The sequence below is a fragment of the Parasteatoda tepidariorum genome, chromosome 11, assembly GCF_982258835.1.
Source record: "Parasteatoda tepidariorum strain Cologne lab strain chromosome 11, Ptep-v5.0, whole genome shotgun sequence".
Lineage (NCBI taxonomy): Eukaryota > Metazoa > Arthropoda > Arachnida > Araneae > Theridiidae > Parasteatoda > Parasteatoda tepidariorum.
The window spans coordinates 96295447-96318403 of record NC_141765.1 but is presented as its reverse complement, the minus strand read 5'-3'; the positions used below and the strand labels follow the sequence as shown (position 1 = coordinate 96318403).

The following is a 22957-nucleotide window of genomic DNA, read 5'->3' as shown; positions in this document are numbered from 1 at the left end:
GTTTTCTCTTTACAGACGGATTGAGAAAAGAAAATTTCTGGTGAGGAAGTGTGGGCTGACGACTTAGTACAATAAACAAAACGGGATGCCGCGCGTCAATTCCTTGAAGCGAAAGTTCGTCGTGTGCACAATTCATCAAAAACACAATCCTTTGTGGGCAAAATTTGTCGTGGTGATAATTTCATCGTCAGCACAATTCATCGTTGGCACAATTTTATGCGGTATCATTGAAATACATCTATTAACGATGTATTTCAATTCATACATTTATTAACGATGTAAATAATCTTTTAACAATGTATAATAAAAACTCTTGCATTATTTGCAAAACAAAATATTTTATTTTTGATCCGTCAAATAATACAAAAACACCAAGGAGGGTAAATGGCTTATGATTTGCTTATTGTTACTTACAAGGGGGTGGAGGGCTATTTTAATTTATTTTATAACAGTCGTTGAACAGTCGACCCAATTTAGGGTTTACGACTACTAATGTTCAACTCCGTAACCTTGAAATTTTGATCACAATACGGAAGACAAAGGATTTCATAGATCAAATATTAGGAGAAATTTACATTCGTAAGGGAGCTTTTGGAGGTACTCGCATTTGCGTTACATGAAGAGGAAAACCAAGAAAACAATCTTAATGGTTCCATCAGATGAAGTTACCCATTATGAGTTCCAATCTTAATGGGTGTAACCAAGTACGCTAATTAATTAGTGTAACAATTAAGTTACGAAATCAAACACTAAAACGTACTTTTCTGAATAAACATGCATTTCTTTTTTACATACTTGGATTTTTGACGCTTGAAATCTGGGGGGAGGTAGCTGTAATCTTGGCCAGCCTCCAAGGTTTCAAGGCCAAAATTAGTATTTCAATAAAATTTGTATTTAGGGATTAGGGCAGGTAAATTGAATTCATAGTTGAAATTTTGAAATAGACTAAAAATACCCCTCACCCCCAAAAAAAATGGTGGCTGAAATATGGCGAGCAAAAATAAAATAATAATGTAGTATGTTTAAATAATTGAATATAGCAATGAAAATATAATAATTTTCGTAATTTTATATTAAAAATGAAAAGCAAATTATATTTTCAACGTAATATTAGAAAAAAACGCGAATTACAAAATAACGCAAAAACATGAGAGAAAAAAACATAATTTTTGTTTTTTGGTACATTTAGTCCACCTTTGCAATACGGGCAAAATGGGGCATGTTTTTTAGAAAGAAGAAACATCAAAAAAGACAACAAAAAAATTTATCCAATTACCTCGTGGAACTTTTTGAAATTAATTTTCAAAACTCATTCAAGCATTGCAAAATGTCAAATATAAACTATAAGTTTGTGAAGAATATTAACTAATCGAACAAACTGAAAAATTTTACTATAATTTAACACTAATTACTCTGATAAACATGTAACAGTAAGGTGAAATTTCTATAAATATTTCTGAAATAATAATTTAAAAGATAAATTTAAAACAATTTTTTTAACATATTTTTCATTACATTGTACTCTCGTCAGTGAAAAAAGTAAATTATAATGTTTGGAATGATTATGAATACTCAATTTGGGATATATTAAAACTGCCTACGCATATTTTAGTGGAAAAATTAATTTTTTACTTTTGGTCAAAGATCATAGTCTTCTGGCCCACAGTACAGCACTGCAGTCGGTGTGAGCCGGGTGCGGAATTCGCATCGACCAGCTGTCACTCAGAATCAAACACAGTCCATCAGATCAGTTGGGAGGCGAACGCTCTATCCCATGAGTCGCCACGGCTTCAAAGAGGGAGAGGGGAGAAGAGTTATGAGCAATACTTGCATAGGACCTTAAAATCTCCTTATTTAAATTTTTTTTTTTCATATGCTAATGATAATACTGGCTAGTTCTTAGATCCCGACATAATTTTTTGAAAAAAAATTATATTGGTTGAAAAGTATTTTATCTTGGCTAAGCATATTTTTATTTTATCTTGGCTAAGCATATGATTTGTATGTGTCCTAACATATTAGTTGCAAGAATTATAAAATTTCACCCACCGTCCTTGCTATTGAAAATATTTCAGATAGTCCACATTTCATTTTTTTATGCTTATTAATGATCTAAAACATATTTTTAGCAATTTTTACTCTTTTTTTTAAATTTTTCTGACATGGGAATTCGTATGTTTAAAGATTGTTTGTCAATTTCACAATTTTGACACAATTTTTTATTGTTATAATTCTTAAGGGAGAGAGGGTTAACGAAACTTTTAGCTGGATTATTGATTTCCCACGATTGGGTGAATGATACTTATCTTCTAAAGTTTATTAACAAGCAATTTTTGGTGGGTCAATGATTTATTTTCAAGGGTTAACGTGTGGAGGCAAAATTCAAACTTGTGGTAGGGTAAACCAACCATTGAATGAACAATTAAGAACAGCTTATATTTTTAAAAAAAATCATAATATTTTTCAACTATGTAATTTTTGGAAAATGAAAGTGTCAACATATTTGAAATTTATAAATTATTATTTCAAAGTCTTGGTGGTTCAAATAATAAGTAGTAAGATAATGAAGTGATTGGACAGATCCTACCAGTGAATAAACATGAAATTTTAAAATGTTTGAACACTTGATTATATTGAGACTTTTTATAATTCATACAAATGCCTGTAATTTTTTTTTTTACTGAAATTGAGGTCCACAAAACTAATTATTTAGAAAAAACTTTCTAAATATGTTATAAGGAATTTGCGTATCGAAAAGTAGAAGTCGATTCAATAGAGAAAAAAAATTGGTAGTGTTTAATCTAAACCTTTCTCTTTTCTTCTATCAGCTGAGCCAACAAAACTTGAGTTAATATTTGGAGACTCTGAGTTAATGTTTGGTGAAAAATTCAATGCCGTGGTGTTCGGTCAAAAATAGGTTGAAAACATTATGGGTCGTAACTTTTTTTTAGATGCTTGGACTAAGAAAAATTTCGAGTGCGCTGTGAAAATTCTTTTTATTGTAAATTAATTATTTTCAATACTATTTTTTAGATTTTTTTTTTTTTTTAAAAAAATTAGTTGTTCTCTTACATTTTTCCCGGTTCATTTAAGTTTTCGTCAATCAAATATTGCCTTTAATCAAGATGGGTCTTACCGTTTGCAGACAACCAAAGTTACTGGAATGATTGCTACTAATGCCTAAGGTTTGGGTACAAATTTTGTAGTTTTAAACACAAAAATTAGCTTAAATTTTTGACGCAGAATTTTTATTAAACATATTTTTCATATATTTCATATTCATATGAATTTAGGTGAAAATAAGTAAAAAATATTATATTCACTACCTTAATAATTTATGGTTATGAAATAAGGAAAGATAGGCACAGACAGAGATGTCCCTTTACAAATATGAACTAAAATGACAAAAAAATTTAAATTGCACTTATTTGCATTTATTAAGAGAAACTGTTATCCATCATTGATATCTAGGTAAATTACAAAATCAGAGGATGAATTTTTGAATATGAGTGTATACTACTATGTTGAATATGAAAAAATGCATAATTTTTTTTAAATTTCATATTTTAGTACAAATATAAAAAAACTGTCCAATAATGGAACAGTTTTCTTCGTAACCATTAAACTTTTTTTATATTTAAAAAATACTAGAATGTATTTTTGCTTGTAATTTGAACATTAGAAAAAATATTTATAAGGGACACCAATGTTCCATCTGGATCAAAGGGTAAAGCTAATTTTTGCTTTATTTCTTCATGAAAGTGTTACTTTCACTAAACTTTTTGGTATACTAAAGATTTCCTTCGATTGGCTTAAAATTTGAGACAAAATTCCTAGGTTGATATATTTTTAAAATTCTAGCAAAATCATATTTTAGCTAATACTATCTCCTAATGAATTAATAAAAGCGACAGGTGCTCAATTATGAGCTAACAATTTGTTCTGGTTCGCTATTACTAGCTATCAGAATGCAAACTTTTTTTTATTAAAATTTAGTTTATAGCAAAAACCGATTTTTGAGGGTTAAATAATCATTTTCTACTATTGGTTTGTTAACAAAATTATCTTTTCTGATTGCCACCTTAACAATTTAACTATAATTCATTTTTGACGTTTTCTTTTTTACAACAATTTTTAAAGGAGATGATGATTTCCATAATAAGCCCTATTTTAGATGCAAAATTTAAACTTAATGATTTTTGGTTAGAAATTTGTTAAACATGCTTATCCATAACTTATTTTTGGGGGATAAGCAGAGTGCGAGAATGTTTGCCGAGCTAGAGTGGTCTAATAATTTCCTTTAGTGGGCTAACGCTTGAATGCAAAGTTGAACTTGTGATTTCAAGGTCAAAATTTAGCCGAAGGTTGTTTTGGCCAGAAATTTGTTTTACCAGATGAACTAAAGAAAATTTCTAAATTAAGTTAAATTCAAAGGACGATTTGGAGGTTAAATTACGATTTGAGATATTTTAGTAAATACTTATAGCTTGCTTCAGCTATAATCTTTTTTATTTCTAGTTCTACTTTAACTTGTCCTGTCCAATTTTTCGCGGTACAGTTCAGCAAGGGCACAAGTCGTCAATGTGACAATTCATTGTGGGAACCACTTGTCGCAAACACAATTCATCTCTGGGCTACAATTTGTATTTTTCAAATTTCGTCGCGAGCTCAAATTCTTGCAGATTCAATGACACACCATCTATTTACGAAGACAAAACTCTTGTATTGCTTACTAAAAGCAAACTAAATTTTTAAATTGTAGCCGTTAAAATATTACGAAAGCATCTAAGGTTTGTAATTTGCTTACTGTCACTTACAGGGGGGCAGAGATACATGTACAAGACGCCATAATTCACTATTCTCAAATTATTATTTTTTTTTGCAAAAAAATATAACAAATAATGAGGAAAAAATTAGAAAATTTCATTTTTGTAATAAAAGTTAAATTTGGGGAAAAAAGTTTAAAAAAATATCTTTAATACAATTTTGAGGTCAAGACTATGGAAAAAAAAATCACACAAAAAAAACTCTTAAGGAATATTTAACTTATAAATTTCCGAAATGAACTAAAATGTATGTTTAGTTTTATGCAAAATTATTTTATTATTTATTTAAATTTATTTCTAAAATTACATTATTACAGTAAAAGTAAAAACAAAGAAAAAAAAACAAAAAAACAAAAAAAAAATGATGAGAATTTCTTGTGTATGCACGAAAAATTGTTTGTAATTATCTTTTTTTGCTGAGAGGGCATATCAAAATTTAGGGAAACATGTTTATCTAACATATGAACGGCCCTTTTTCTAAACTTCTCTCAAATTTAAAAATATATCATATAAAAATTTGCGAAACTTTTCATAATTCTTCTATCACTATTTTTTATACAATTCTCAGGCTTCCGGGTTTAGATTATTAAAAACACTAAGTTTATAAATAATAATAAAGTGTGAAATTTTGAAAATAAATAACAAAAGAATTTAAAAACTTATAAAGCTATTTCTATTTGAAATAATAGATTTAAGTAGTGCAGGCGTCGAAAGAAAGTTTTTCCCACAAGTTAATGTGGATGTCGAATTTGAATGTGGTTAAAATGTCAAACGTTATTAATAATTTTTAAAATATTTGTTTGGAATTTTTAGAAAAGAATCTGAATAAGGAAGGAATCATCTTGTACAAATTACAATGCAAGAATTCCCGTTAAAAATGCTCCAGTTATTATTATAAATTACTTTCAAACAAATTATATTTTTTTAATTCTCTAAATTTGTTTAAATAGTTCTGGAGATTTGAATGCAAAAAAGTAAAATTAACTGTAAAAGGCTCGAAGATTTTTCTATTTAAACTATTTGGAACAAAATTTCTATTATTATATTTTGATTTAAATTACATATGTAACATTTATGTACTTAGCATAAGAAAGAAATTTGATTTATCGAAATGTTTAACAAACAAGTTTGCAACAAAACAACAAAATTTTGCAAGAAGAAAAGAAATAATGTGCAATAACTTTAAACATCATAGATAACAGCAAATGCTAATTTTAATATTAAGTTGTAAGGGTTTTGATTTCATCAAAAAAGCATCAATATATGATTTTTTTTTTAAATTTTCCACTTAATTTTCCTAAATAGTTTGACAAAAACAAAGATATTATTTAAATGCAAATATTTTTGCAATGCATCGTTGCAATGCATTTTTATAATTTAATTTTCTTTTGAGTTAAAATTTATATATATATATATAAACAATACTATCGCACATTGAAGACAAAACCATGCAAATTATTTGAAAAAACTTTTTATATGCAAGCAAAAATGGTCTTTTAACAACCTTAGTAGCGCATAGAAAGTAAAAAAATAAAAAGTACTTTTTGAAATAAAACAAAGTTTTAGGATTTGGCTGGGGAAAAAATATTTTGTTCCAAAAAATGCAAATAAATAAAATAAAATATTTACAAATAAAGTGCTAGAATAAATTTAAACAGCATGCTATACTTAAACCAATTACCAAGTTTTAACTTAATGGGTTTATTAAAAGTCGATAAATTTGAATTGAGAAAAAAAATGGATAAAAAGGCATAACTCTGAATAAAACAAAATATGTGAGTTTGCAGACGATTTCAATTAAGGGAATCAATGAGATACCTTTTGTTTTCAGTAAAAGGTTTGCAGTACTTTTGCCGTCATTTTAAAAGTTTAGAACAAGTATTATCTTATATTTGGTATTTAAATGCTCAGCATAAAACAAGTTATAGCATGCATTTCCTCTAAAAGTCAAAAATTTTGTTAGGAAAAGTCCTCGAAATCCTTTAAGTTAGCATGATAGTCATCCAAAAATTGTACATTCTTTTGAAGTACACGCAGAAATTTTAAAAATAACTGTACAATGTTTTAGTTAGGCAGAACATAACTTAAATAGTGGTCGAACATGCAATGCTTTATACGTTTAACGAGTTCCTACAACTACTAATTTGACGGCAGACAATGTTGTTGGTTCAATGGCTTATAGTGTTACAGATGTTAAGATCATAAGTCAGTTAAAACTTAATTTTATCATAACTAATTTGAATGGCTATGCTAAAAATCATCTTATAGTTTCTGAGAAATTGACTTTTACAAAAGTCGTATTTTTAAAATTCAATTTTCACGAACTATTCGACCAATTTTACTCAAATTCTGTAATTTGCTGTGTAAAATTACATCCTTTAAAGTACAAATTACATAGTTTACAATTCAAAATCTTTCTGCCCTTTATTAAATAAAATAAAGACCTTTTTAAAGAGCTGTTTAATAAATGTTTGAAACTTAACATTCTTACATTAGCAAAAAATTTTTTTAATCATACTCTAGGGGTACACACTCCAAAAAAAGTTTCAACACTGAACTTTTTTGACTAATTCTCAAGGTATGATTTGTTTAGCAGAATTTTCAGAAATTAATAGCTCACTGACAGCAAAATGTACCTTTTCAGAAAAATGACCCTTACATTATAACAATGACCTGTTTATTTTTCCTTACAAGAAAATATATATTTTTCTTCATTATTTTAGTCTATTTTTACAGTAAACAAAACAAATCTAACAGTTAGCCATCTTTTTACAATAATCATCTTAGAGGCCATTCACATCTCTACTTATATTTCACTTCCTCATTCATTTCTTATCTTAGTTAACTAATTTCTTATTAATTAATTTCTTATCTTAAATTGAATAAATTTCATTAAAAAACATCTACAAATACATCTAAGCTTCTTCAATTATTGGTGTTTAGGTTTCACTTTAAGTGTGTATGAATTCGCAATTATAGGCATGAAATAAAGTATTCACACTTTTCAAGTTGACATTTGTCTAAGAAATTGCATGACAGAATTTTTAAAATAGTTGATAAAACAAAGAATTAAAAATTAGATAATAAGCTTGTAACTAATTATTAAATTTTGATCACTCATGATAATCAAAAGCACAAATGATATTAGAAGTCCATCATATTACAAATATTTGCTTCAAAAATTTAAAAAGTCAGAATCAGTTTTTTTTAATTATTATTATTTCGCAGAATTGTAAGAACAATTTCCTGAATTAATATTTTCCAACAATAAATGGCAAGGGCCTTAAAGACGTTCTGACAAAATCAACAGTGAAAAAGTTTAAACTATAAAATATGGCTTATAAAATTTCCCACAAAAGCAATAACATTTTTCTGCAGAATGAATAGTTTAGAATATATTGAAATACATAAGTAAAAGACTGATCTGTATGAACACTATATGTCTGCATACACTGTAAAAGACTGGACTTTTATGTCGTCAGGGTTGCCACAGTAAAAAATGAACAAAAATAGTTGTTTTTAGTAGCCTCAAGCATGAAAATAGTTGCCTAAAACTATGAAAATAGTTGCCTGAACAGGAGCAAAAATTTATCAAAAATAGTAGCCAAATAACTAAAATTATAGCTTAATTGCCAAATACTATTATTAGGACAGGGTGATGTCAGAAATTTTAAATCGTAATACATCGTCAGTTAGACATCACGATATAGTAATGTATCGCAATTTAGCATATGTTCAAAAATTACCTATGGGAAATCTTTAAATCAATCAAAAATAAATAAAAAGGAATAAATCTATTACAAAAGAAAATATTAATTCTAAGCATATTATACTATGACATCAATATCATTGCTTAATTTTTTCAATTAAATTAATAAAGAAGTTAAGTAAAAGCAAACCCCAGCTTTATTTCATTTTTCTTAAATTAAAAATGATTTAAGATTTATTGGTTTAAAAATAATAATACTGTAACAAATTATTTTACATACATGCATTAAAAATTAAAAGAAGAAAAAAAAAGGGAAGTAGAAAACAAATCAAAGAAATATTCACTTTAGGAAGAAAAAATTTTTTTTATTATTTGTTGGAAAAAAAACACGCTTTTGAAACATCATTAGACTCTTTTTTATTTACTTATTTAAAATAATAAAAAGTAGTATTAACTAATGGTCAAATTCTGTACTTAATAAATGTAAAAATATTTTTACTTATTTATTATTATTTTCATTTTTGAAAATAAAATTGACTAAAGATCTATTTGTTTAAAAATGATACTGACTATCTAACAAATTATAAAACAAACAAGTATTGAAAGAATTTTAATAAAAATTTCAAAAAAATACTTTAAGTACTAATGTAAAATAAATTGGAAACCTCAAAACATTACAAACTTTTTATTTGATTCTAAAAAAAAATTTGTTTTAACTAAATAGCCAAATTTTCTTAAAACTTTGTTTTCATTTTCTCAAAAATAAAAGCAAATTAAATAAAGGTAAGCTTTGTTTTAATTTTTTTATAATTAAAAAAGACTGAGGTTGAAAAACAATCAAATTATTATACTTACCTACATTTGATAAATTTAAAAAAACTAACTTTTTATAACAAAGTTAAATACAAAATACCCCTATTAAATTGTATCGCTTAAAATAAAAAACAATAATTGAAAAAAATCAATGAGTTGATCTATTAAGTTCAGAACAAAAATTTAAGATAACAGCGATTGTGCAGCAATCGCAGAGTAACAGTAGGTCTACTAAACATAATTGACAAGAATCGTCAAACCCAGACAGAAAAAAAATAGTATGAAATAATGCAGAACGAAACGATCGCTGCAAAAGTCTCACTGAAAATAACTTACAAGAAACCCGACAATTATTTTCGACGAAATAAAATGCACAACGATCGTCCCATTGAAAATAATCTTCAAAAAAAGCAAAATTCCAAAGCCAAAAATGGACATAAAAAAACCATGCATTGCGTTCTATATTACAACACTGATCCTCGCACGAAACCGGAAGTTCTGATTCAATTCGCTCTTCGTCATTCAACATCACGAAACTAACATCACGAAACTAACATCACCCTAATAGCAAAACGCTATCTACATCTCTGCAGCTAGACGAAATCAAAATCGACTTCGTTAGCGTAGTAACAGCGCTAGCCTGGTCAAGGATCCTTGCATATTAAATCGTTAAACCGCAATTGTAATCTTATTCCGGCGGCTTAAATTACATTTCTGATGCATCTCCTAAAACGAAAGTCACTACATCGGCCTACTGGTTTATGCGTTAAATCGATGTTTCGCAATACATCGTTTTATAGCCCAGTCCTAACTATGCTCCAATTAAAAAAAAAAAGTTTTGTACAAATATAAAAGGTATACATATTAGAAAATAGGTACCTAAATAAAAGTCGAATTACAATAAAATATGAATGTTAATAGAAGGAAAAAACAATTAAAAATAACAAAACTGCCCCTCAGAGAGAAAATATAACAAGTACTTTATTAAATCCAATGGAAATTTAAATTTTCGGCTCTTAGGACATAAATGATTGTATAAAAGTTTGCTTTCTTTTATTAACGTTCTGAAAAGAAACGTTCATTTTTGCGAAAAAACTTTGCCAAGAGTAAAAAAAGTCTCCTAATAGTCGCCTATTCCTGAAAATAGTTGTTTTTTTAGCTTTATCAGGCAAAAAAAGTCGCTATAGTCGCCTAAAGCCGATAATAGTAGCATTTTAGTAGCCTGTGGCAACCCTGTGTCGTATAATATTGTGGAATATACATTTTTATTTTTCATTTTTCACTGATTACTTAAAAGCCCTTAAAAACTAAATACTCTTTTTAACACAGTTTTATTGATAAACTTACAGAAAAATGCGTTAGCACTTCTTTAAAGATTGCATAATCTGAAAGTGCTCAAAATCAATTTTGTCCATCAGCGGGCTGGTCACTAATATCCAAAAAAAAAAATTCCTTGGCTTTCCTTTGAATTTTGTAACTATAATGGCATACTGCAATTATTTATAACTGATAGCACACATTTTTAATTGTTATTAAAGTGTCAATATAGAAAAAAAAAACTTTTTTTAAAAGGATTAAACTTCGCAAACATTTTTCGAGAGTGAATTCTGGTAGATAATAGACGTCACTTATAAATGTTTAAAAAACATTATGTACGACATACACACATTTTTTTTTACCATATTACTTATTCTTGAATAACATACAGTGGTTAAAAACTTTCAAATAACAAAATTGTGAAACTAAATTCAAACAAAAATATTTTTTTTTCAAAAATAAAATAAAAAGTATGACATTTAAAGAATAAGTCAAATTTGTTCTTCATTCATAAGTGTAAAACTCGTTGATCTAAATCAGTGGTCTCCAACTGGCGGCCCGTAAAGCTTTTTTTTGTGGCCCGCGAACTAAGATATATTAGTTGTCATTTTTTGCAGACAATTTTCGTAAAAAATCTGTATGGGTTTAAAATACTTTTCTCGTTAATAAAAACATAATTTCTTCGTTTCTGTGAAATTTAACATTCCAATGAAGCAAAAAAATTTATTTCTCAGGTTTTGTATCCAAGAAAATATTTATTCAAATACAAAAATAATCGTGTATGTTGCTATTTTTTATTTCATTTTTTTGTATTTTATTAACATAATTTAGCATGTGTGTATCAGAAATTACCACTAATTTTGGATGAAAATATTTACACACACATTTTTAAATTTTAAATTTAAAATATCTATTCACTGGTGGTTGCAGCAGACAAACCTCACTTTTCTCAGTGAATATTTTGTGTGTTACTATGTAAGTTTTGATACCAACCTTTTAAAAGGTTTATATTTTAACAATTAGATATCTGTTGCACATTAATAGTTTAATACATAGGTGCGCATTAAAGTTATTGTAGGCCGAATTTTTTAATATGCAATTAAATATTTTTAAAAATCTACTTCTTATTTTAATTTGAAATTGAATACTTTTGTTTTGTACAACTTAGTAAAAATCTGACAGTAATATTTAATGTTCCTTCAAACATAAAAGTGTCCTACATAAAATTTTTATAAAGTTGCGGCCTGCCATTTGATTTGTGTTTTTAATTGAGGGCCCGGCCTCATGTAAGTTGGAAACCCCAGATCTAAATGATATTTATTTCATTATTTATTATATAGCTAAAATCCAGAACAAATAATGGACTGAGTAAATAAGCCCAGAATGACAAATACAGTCAACCCCAGCTTAAAGAAATACCATCGGTTCCAACCAAATCTATTCAATTAAGAGGGTTATATAATTAAAAGGGGAGGGCAATATTCAATCTTAAATTATAAATTTTTGCGAAATTTTACTTTTTAATAGTATTTAATGTGTAGTATAGCATTTTGATTAAATACACTCAGTTTTATGATTAATAAACAATCATAATTAAAACTGTCTGTGTTAGTATCAGAAAATATAAATGTAATTTAAAGTTACAAGAAAATAAATCAATGTTTGTGAAAAATATAATATAGATATACAGCAATTTAAGAGAATTTTTTTATATCAAGAACAGCAAATAAAAACCAGGAGAATTGATGGCAAAATTTAGTTAACTGTTTTGCAGCTATGATATACAAATATTTACATTAATTAATTATTAAAAAAATTATTGACGTGGTATTAGGAAATGTAACATACCAATAATAATAAACCATTCAAACAAGTAATTTTTATCCAGCAAATATTATCATGTTTCGGATAAAAGAATTATCTTAACCCGTACCTTCTTGCTCCCGTCAAATTATGCCCTGGTGATGTTCAACCCTCTATTTCTCGTGTCCGTGATATTTCTGCGCTGATGTTTTCAAAAGTAACGCGCCAGTAAGATTAAAGCAATCTTATGCCCCAAATTATGCATATTACCCAATCTACACACCAGATGGCAGTGACAGACTATTTGCATGTGTTTAGAGATAGTTTATTTGGAAGTAGATATCAGCACTCATCAAAAATGTAAACTAAAAATCAACTCAAAAATTAAAAATGAGTAATATTGTATAAGCACTTAGTTTTGTATAATTTTCTTGAATTAAAAAGGGGTCTTTTAAGATTTTTTTTTCTTTGACATTATGCCCCTATTAAGAGATTAAATACAATCTTTCACTTGATTGATTTTAAAATCGAATAAATTCATTAAAAAAGATAATTTTTTCCAATCATGATATAATTTTTAAACAAACAATTATGGTAAGTGCTGAGCTTTGAAAATGCAATATTTTTGGGCTTTTGTTATCATAATATCTGATACTGAAGATGACTTACCGAAAGCTCTCCGAGATCAGAGATGCCTGTAGTCTGGAAGTAAGGAGTTTTTGGCACAAAGCAGGACCACTGCCAGGACTGCTGACATACAATCATCCGAAGGATAAGGACTCATGGGACTTTTTCTAAAACCTAGAAATGTGCAAACTTTTTGTTACAATATCAAACATATTACTTTAAAATACATTAATTTTGTTCCCTTTATTATTTTTCATATCAAAATATTTCTATAATTAATATTAACTTTTTTTAAACCCGAACAAATTGAGAACTATCATGGTTTTGCCTTTAAAATAGGAATTGTGTGTGTAAATTTTTTTTTAAAAATTATATTGATTCAAATAATTCATTAAATTACGATTTATCAAAAGCAGTGGTTGGAAAAACATTCTTTTTGTAGTTAACAACGACTGCTTTTTCTTCTTTTTTTTTTAAATGTAATGACTACAAACTACATTCGAAATGTCTTCTAAAAGTGTTGATATAGTGACAACAGGTTTGACCGGAAAACTCAATTTTCACAAGCATTCAAAATGGATTTGAATAAAATATTATTTTGATTAAATATGAGGAGATATAAAAAAGTTTTAGTTCATGTTTAAATGAAATAGTTCTTTATTCAAAAGCACTTTTTACGAATTCGATTTCTCAGGTTCAATTTGACCGATTTTGCATAGATCAGATGATGATCTTATTAAATCTCGACCACAAAGGCATTCTCATAGAGTACGTTGACGGGTCCGCAAAAGATTTGTGCCAATCAAATTCGATTTTTTTTTTTTTTTTTTTTTTTGCCTTTAAACTTTATTTCTTTACTCAACTAACGTTAAAAATAGTTGCCAGGAATTGCTGCAAACCACAGTAGTATGCAGTAGTTTCGCTACTCGTAGCTCGCGTAGCTTAGATGAGGAAGCGGCATTATTAAAAAATCTTTTGTGCCTCTTTGTCGCTAGATGTTTAGTAATATTGTTTTTTCCACCATGTGAGACCGAAAATTCAGCATTGCGTTTATCACACCATACCATATAGTCTATTTTGGTACTTTTAATAAATGGAAATTCTCTGCTTAGCTCTTCATTAAATTTGCATCCTCTTTTTTTACTCATCTTTTATTTCGTGGGTAAATACTAGAAATAAATAAAAAAATTATTACAAAGGCTAAAAAAGAGTATTAAATTTTACCTTATTGACCGTTACTCTGTGGCGACTATTGCTCAACCTTGGTCAATCAAATAACGAGTCAAATCGAACGTAAAATTGAAAACAACAAACCGCATAACGGCAGTCCGCACTTATCTGAATTAAGTCGAGACGTAAAGACAATGATTGCACACCACCGAGTAAATCTAACTTGGTACGTTGCCTAATTTAGTTTACTCTGCAGGCATTTTATATGTTTTTTATGCATTTTTTATTTCTTTATATTCACCATAATACTTAATAAATAGTAGGAATATATTTTTACAATACATTTAAAATAAGAAATGCAGATATTTTCTAAAAAGCGGGACATTTTTAAAAATTGGCGGGACGCGGGACTGTCACTTAAACTATATGTTTTTTATTCTATCACAAAAATATAAAATGTATAAAAAACAACGAGTAAGAAAATGAGTATAGTCGTGGAAAAAGCTAAAATTATAATATAGTATTTGTCAGTTAAAATAAAACATTTTGTTTAAGTCGTTGCTAACAATTCAAATTTCTCCGAAGCAATTCTAAACCTTAATTTTGTTCTAAATGTCAGTATTCAGACACACAACAGAAGTTTAATATGAAGTTGTTAAATGCAAATATATATATACATACATATAAATAGATGTAGAAATATAAAAAAGGATCATAGAAGTAAAAATTAAGGTAGTATTGTCAAGTTGAAACACGATATTTTTAGTTTTGATGTCAACAATACAATTCAATTGTTTCCATTGTTAAATACAATGTCAACAATTCAAATTTTTCTGAGGCAAGTCTTAACCTCTAAATATTATTTTTTTTTTATGTACACATCTCTAAATGTCAGTATTCAACCACAGAACTCGTTCTGTAGCATTTCTAATTGTTCTCCGTTGATATCGCTCTTCTGGAGTTTCAGTAGAGCGACTTTCTCTTCTTCGTAGATTGTTATATACCGTTAGCATATTATTAAGATTCATAATTTAACTCTAATAAAATTTAACTTAAAACGTGAAATAATAAAACGGCATCTAATAATATAACAAAGCGTGGAATAGTAAAGAGCTCAACTCAAAACACTTCTCATTTCTGCCAATGAAAAGGAACTATTTCAGAACTCAAAACCAACCAACCATTTTTTTTCTTGGCGAAAATCGGAGATGTGGCACACCCATATTCGGTTAGAATTCGTTGAGAATCGAAGACAAATACTATTGTGTTTATGTAATGAGTTCACAACTTCTTAATTATGTGGATAAATACAAAAAAAAGTTTAGAGATTTGTACAAAGCGCCTACAATTAAAAATGTAAACTGTTGTCAACGCGAGAAAAGAAATATCATCGGTTTTATTGATACATACGTACCTTGGCCACCAGAATACATATAAGCGTTTTATATAATATAGATTATTATTACATCTGAATGGGTACTAAGCACTGAAACAAGAGGACCATCCCTTTTTATTTTTGGGTTCATCATAAACATATCCCTCTGTTACTAGAGAATTTCTGTATTTTCAGAAAATATATTTCCTTCTTAGTGGTAACAAAAATCGTGCATTAATACTCAGGGATGAGATTGGCCAAAAGGCAAAAAAGCTGAATTTCCAAGTGAGTAAATTTCAAGCGTGTGCAATCGTTTAATAATAAATTACAGACAATTTAAGATAATAAATAACAATGTGTTGACATAAAATTGCGTACTAATTAAGTACCACTGCCCGATATACCATACACTGTTTTTTTTTTTTAAGATTCAGTGCCACTACCAGGTATACATTTGCCCAATATATCCCATATCAGTGTTTTCCAAACTTTTGTGTACCCTTTCTAAATGTTGATGATTGGAGCAATGTCAAATAATACTGTCGTCGTGCTTATAGCATTTGTTTTTATTTCAATGAAAACCACTATTCGGCTTTATCTAAGAAATAAAAATATAGAAACCAAGACAAAGTGCAAATTCAACCTTATTTTACAGTCCCAAGCAGCACGTTTTGCCAAGCGATGCTGAGATTTTATGTCCAGAAAACCTAGTACATTTCGAGCATTGTGGACAACTGACGGTGAGTTACAGATTGTTGAAGTCGAGCGCTCAGATTTACTGTAACAAGTCCATAACACAGCTCTTTTTAATGTAAATACTAAACTAAATTCCGTGGCCACGACAGTCCATAGAGGGCCATGGCATATTGTGCCCATCTCAGTATTCCTGCTTTGGGCTCTGGGATGCAGATGTTCCGGCTAGGTGGTCAGCCGAGCTCGAAACCCTCAGTGTTTTGTTCCCAAGCATGCTTGCTTGGTACTCATTTTATTGTCCCACTTCGATGCATAATACGTTACAAAATAAATTTTTTAATTTCATTGTTATCACTATCCTTTGAAGTACTGAAAATGTGTTGTCTTTTGCAGGAACAATGTAGTCTTTGTAGTCGTCAATAATATGATCACATGGATTACTGATTATGCTCATAGATTTTCGATTCTTTCTACCTTTTTGGGGATACACCAACAGTAAATGCAGATTAATTTTTTGCGTTGCATAGTCTAATCATTTTGAAACACAATTATTAACAAACACTTACGCTAGAATACGTCCTTTGCAAACTGCAATAAATGATGAGAAAAAGCCGAGATACCTAAAAAATACAAGAAGCGCTATTGATCCGATTGGGGACTCATCGATGAAAAATAAACAAACCACACTGCTTGGTATGTTTCGACGTAAAATAAAACCTTTTCGTACTCATATAGAGCGCTGTCTAGGATTCTTTGACAATACGGGACTCAAACGGTTAAGATTTATAAAGTGAAGAAAGTTTATTCCTGACTTTCATTATTTTCAAAATAATTCATTATAAAGCCAAAATTAGTAAATTAATTAATGATAACGGATTAACAGTTAGTCTTTTTTTCGTTAATATGCTCACTGTTTATGAAATTTATTTAAAAAATCACCTGTAAAGAAAAGTCGACAATTTAGGTAAAAAAATATTGGGAAACCCTCAGTGACACAAAGTGCTGGCGAAGTAGTGAAATTTAAGTTATATTATGATACCACTCTTCAAAAATCTTTCCCGGTGACCATAACAAGTTGGCAGCTATGATCATCAGCGATTTTGTTTGAGTTGAAATAACGATGTTAATTCTTTTGTTTTATTTGAAGATGGAGAACCCAAAAAATTTCGATGCGTTTACAAAACATGAATTAGTGCTTACAGTGCGCAGATATATGATCATACATTTAAAATTCAATTTTTCAAGGACTATTCACCCGATTTTGTTCAAATTTTGTATTTTGTCCCGTAGCATTACTTTATTAAAAATGGGGCAAAAATTTGTGTACCTTATTGTTCAAAATTTTTCGACCATTAGAAAATAAATCAATTAAAAATGATAACTAATTATTAAATGCTTTTTGCAGGGAATTATCCATTTTGTAATTGAGTGCAAAAATTGTAATTGAGCTCAATTCGCTTAAAAAGTAAATTTAACGTTAAAGAAATCCAAATTCGGACCACTATCGCTCTTCTGATCCGATATGATTTAAACCGCTCTCCTGACGTATGACTAAAACCTAACTTTCGAACGCTCTCATATGATTTAGGGTACTATATCCCAGATTCCAACAACCCCTCTCCCAAATTTTGAAAGTCAGGAATCCAAATGTGTAGGGAAAAAAAAGGCATATTTATAAAGATAAAGTAAGTTTTTTGAACGTTTATAACTAAAAGTAGGTGCTAAATGCAACTGAAAATACTTTCATAACTAAAACTATCGTCTGCAATAACTAATAAGCACATTTTAAATTTTGGCTCTTGAGTTTTTAAGATTGAATCATAGTACGGAAAAATCTGATCATTAGATCAAAAATTATTCATAGGGATCTGTTTACGCACTGTATTTCACTTCATTCCGAGAGTACTTCATTTCGGAATTTTACTCACCGAAAAAAAAAATCTCTTTAGTTATTAACAACATTTACGGAAAATATGTTTCAAAACATTATGAATCACAAAACTTTCAATATTTAGTATTAATTTTTAAGATTACCTGAAATACGAAAAGACAAGCTTGCTGAATTTTTTAAATGTTTCCTCCTCTTTTCATCTGTGTGTATGCATACAAAATTCATCCATACGAATAAAATCAGAGAACACAAGAGAACGATGACTTCTAGGAACTGGAAAAAAAATCTAAAATATTGATTAGTTTCCCTCAAAAAAAATCGTTTTATGAAAATCAAAAATGTAATCGTTAAAAGTAAACATTGCACAGCATTTTTTAAAAAGTGAAAAGTAGACTACCGATGTCGTAAATTGGATGAGTAAATTTTTGTCTTTTAGATGTAATCAGCTTTGCAATTGGGCGCTCTATTATTTCTCTCTTTTTTTGGACCCTGAACTCAGAAGAAGCTAAAAACTTTTCATTATCCGTATTCACATAAAATATTACTTTCTGTTTTATGCAAGGTACAAAACGGAATAAATAAAGTTAGCTTCACTTACAGAAGAGTTCTTTCATAGACTAATAATATAGGTAAACTGCTCATCTATGATTGTCAATCGGCAGCTACTAAGAATCTTGTAAAGAAAATAGTAAATGAATTATTGATTAGAGAAAAAAAAATACACTTAGGACAAACTCTTCGAAGCTGTATATTTGTTTTTCAATTGAGTAAATTACATTTTGTTCTGCGTAAATAAATTTCACTTTTCCTTATTCACAACTCGTCATTTTTCTGAAAGAAAATTTCAATATTTTAGCTTAGTTGAACTTAACGTTGTGTCTAACAAGCTTACTCAATTCTTTCATAACTCAATTAAAAACTATATAATTTCACGCACTACCCAGGAAGTTTATTCAACTCTGGCATAACTCAATTTAGAACTTTATAAGTTGGCTAGTGACGTAGAAAAAATTATAAAAGCATAATAAAATCTTTTAATTGTGAAAAATAGCTGGCAATCTTTTCTGTTTTATGTACTTTGGTTTTTCCATATTTTTTATACTACATAAGACTGTGTGACCTACATGAAACTGTTTTTTTTAGCAATTTCGCCAAACTAAGTGAGAACCATTAAATCATTATTATAATTAATTCTTTCAAGAATCAGTTTAGATTGATTTAATGTGATCAAGGGGGGGGGGGGAGTAAGTTTTTAGGGGAAGATAGTTTCAGGAGGAGTGGTGGGTTTTACGATTAGGGTAAGTCTAATGCGATTTTATTTGTAATGATGAACTCCTAATCTGCATGTTAAGTCAACAATTAAATTTTCTAGAAGCTTTCTACTTAAGAAAAGAAAGAAATATCACAAACTTATTTTAGAGGACTAATATATAATTATAAACAGGGTAAGCATATAATAATAGCTCAATAGTAATAGATTTATGATTGTAGCCCCTCTGAGAATGTCACTTACCTGGTTTCTTCACTAAAATCTCCAATTAATACAAATTAACTTTTATCATTTACTTATCTCAAATATTTGCCCTTCTTGTTGACTCTACGTTATTATATTAAACAAAACACGTGTTTTATTCCATTAGAATTAACTGCATCACTTGGTGTGAGGATATTGATCGCTGTCAAATTTATGAGTCATAATTTATCGTATCATGTAATTTTCTCCGGTTCATATCCCTTTCAAGGGAGTGCAAAGCACGGGTTTCTGCAGTATTAAAACATTTTAGTATTGGTGAGGTTTTAATAATTATCAAATATATAAAATATCAATATACTTTATATTAGTATATTTCGTGCTTATTCCATAACCCTTCATCATTTGAGTTTTGTTTGAAATATATTTAGCAGTAGTAGAAGAGTAAAGCCGATATTTTAAAATATATACACATACATACATATACACATACATATATACATACACATACATGCATATATACATGCATATATACATATATATACACATATATATACACATATATATACACATATATATACACATATATATACACATATATATACATATATATATACATACACATATATATACATATATATATACATACACATATATATACATATATGGAGAGAGAGAGAGATTAAAAGAAAACAAAAGAAACAATTCAGAGAAAATGAGAATAATAAATTTAGCAATGCGAAACGAGCTCAACAAAGGTATTTCACAAAACATTATAATAATTTTTTTAAAAAAACAAAGAAAAAAGGAGAGAAATAAAACAAAAAACTAAACAAACACTGTGAAAAAGTGAATAAATAAATGGAAATCAATAAAAAGACGGAAAAAAGTATTCTGAACAAACGAAAAACAAACATAATCAAAAAACTGAAAATAACTAGAATAAAATAGAAAAATCATCAGAAAAAAAGAATGAAAAATGCAAAGAAAAACGGAAAACAAACATATTAAAAAATTGAAAAAGTTCAAGGAACAAATAGGAGGTAACGAAAAAATAAGAAACAGAGCACCGCAAACTTTAAAAAAAGGAAAGAACGAAAAAAATAGCATGAGCAAACCGAAAACAGACATAACCTTGAACACCTTTCAAAGAAAACCAAACCAGAATGAAGAAAAAAAACTGAGAACAAAAAATTAAAAACTGAATAAATAACACAAGACGGAAAACAAAGCAATGCGAAGAAAAAAGAAGAAAAAAATGAACAAAGGAGAAACAAAACACCGGAAACTAATAGGAGACAAACACGATGAAAAAGAATCCGAAACGAACAAGAAAAAAAAAACCTAAGTAAAATAGCAAAGCCCATTGAAAAACGAAAAAAATAAATAAAGGAACAGAAAAAACAAACAGAATGAATAGGATAAAACAAAGCACCGAGAACAAATACAATAAAAATATACTGTATCAAATAAACATAAAACACACTGAACAAACGACAAGTTGATAAAGCGAAAAACAAAACATCACAACGGAAGATAAACATACTGTAAAGACGAAAAACAAATTAGCAAAGAATATATGGAATAAACCGTGAGAAAATTAAAAACATACCGTAAAGAAAATTAACAACAAAGAAACATAATCAAAGATCCCAATAAAAAACACGAGAGATAAAAAACAAGGTGAAAAGGCAAAAAACAAACCATGAAAAAATGGAAAGCAAAAACACATTAAAAAGACAAAAACAAACTCCTGTAAAAAAACGGGGAAAAAAAAGAAAAAACAAATATATTGAAAATATGAAAAATATAATTGTTGTCTTTTGACAAGTGCAGAAAAGTCAAAGTGCAAGTCAAATGTGACAGAAGGCATGGAGCATAGCCCTATTGCACACCTGTTGGTCCGCGGAAGGTATTTTATTTCCCTTCTACCACCCACTGGAAAATCAGTGGAGGCATTCCCCTATCCGCCACCTTGGGGACGCGCTCTCTAGGGGTTACAGGCTCCCCCGAGAGAAAAATATAAAAAACGAGAAACAAAGTATTCTTAACACATATAGGACAAAAAGAAAAGAATAAACAAAAAAGAAGTACTTTAAATAAAGGAAAATAAACTTTTCAAAAGACGAAAAACAAAGAAAGGTGAGCAAAGGAGAAAAAATTATGAATAAACGGAAAACGAAACAAACTCAACAAAGGAAAAATCAACACAATGAAAAGGAGAATGAAAAAAAACATAACAAATAAGAGACAAACACAATGAAAAGAAGGAAAACAAAGCACCTGAAAAAAAAAAAAATGTCAGAATGGGAAAACTAAGAATATGCCAGTACACTAGAACAAGAAAATGTTGAAAGAAAAAAAAAAGAAGAAAATGCAAGAACACTGTAACAAAAAAACAAAATGCTGGAGCACAAGAAAAAAATAAAATTATCACAGAACAACAGAACCAAGAAAATTAACCAAGAGCACTAGAACCTGGAAAACATATGAATAATAAAAATTAACCAAGAAAACAGGAACGAAGCAGATTAACCAAGAAAACAGGAAAGACAACATTTGAATTGAGGAAAATACATTTATCAGAGGCAGCCAACAGAATTCTTTTAAGAACATGATAAGAACTTTGGAAAACGACCATTTTCCTATCCGATCTTTAATTTACTGTTTAAAATATTTATAAATGTGGTGGGAAAATTTTAATTATAATTCATCAAAATATTAATGCACTATCTTTGCTACCACTGGAAAAATAATTTTCGAAACTACGGAAAATCCGTTAAAGAATTCTCATTAAAATTATTGAGAATATCACCATTAATATTAGAATACCAATATTTATTTCATACTTTGATTATAAAAAAAATATAAGATGTATTTTTTCCCCTTTGCTTTTAAATTATATATATGAACATTATTTAAAGTAAATAAATTTTATGCATTGTAAAATTGACATCATATTACAAAGTGAAAAAAAAAAGGGAAAAAAAAAAAAAAACTGAACTAGTAACCAAGTGTAGTAAAACCTAGCTACTTTTGAGTTAATCCTCTTTAACTTAAAATAGTTTTCTATTATCGTTACTAGTTTCCTATAAAAAGATAATTAGCGAAACTTGCTTTTTTTCTAAAAAACGAAATTTCCTGTAAATAAGATTTTATAGTTTCGTTTGGTAATAAAAAGAACGTATTAGGTTCTTTAACGGAAAACATCCTCTTCTGACAACAACGAAACTACTCCATCAACCCATGTTAATTTAGCTAT

At 28.4% G+C, this 22957-nt stretch overlaps 1 protein-coding gene across 4 annotated transcripts in view; it reads right to left on the bottom strand.

Moving 5' to 3' along the window:
- LOC147801935 (uncharacterized) overlaps positions 1 to 20181 on the bottom strand; it is a 91556-nt gene extending 71375 nt beyond the window's left edge. For 2 of the 4 annotated variants that reach the window (XM_087155109.1, XM_087155106.1), the window contains exon 1: positions 13138 to 16534. The gene's annotated coding sequence lies outside the window, so the exon portion shown is untranslated. Of the gene's footprint in view, positions 1 to 13137; positions 16535 to 16899; positions 17109 to 18367 lie in introns of those variants that run through there. The other 2 variants (XM_087155107.1, XM_087155108.1) reach the window with 2 other exon arrangements.
- Between the last annotated feature and the right edge of the window lie 2776 nt (positions 20182 to 22957).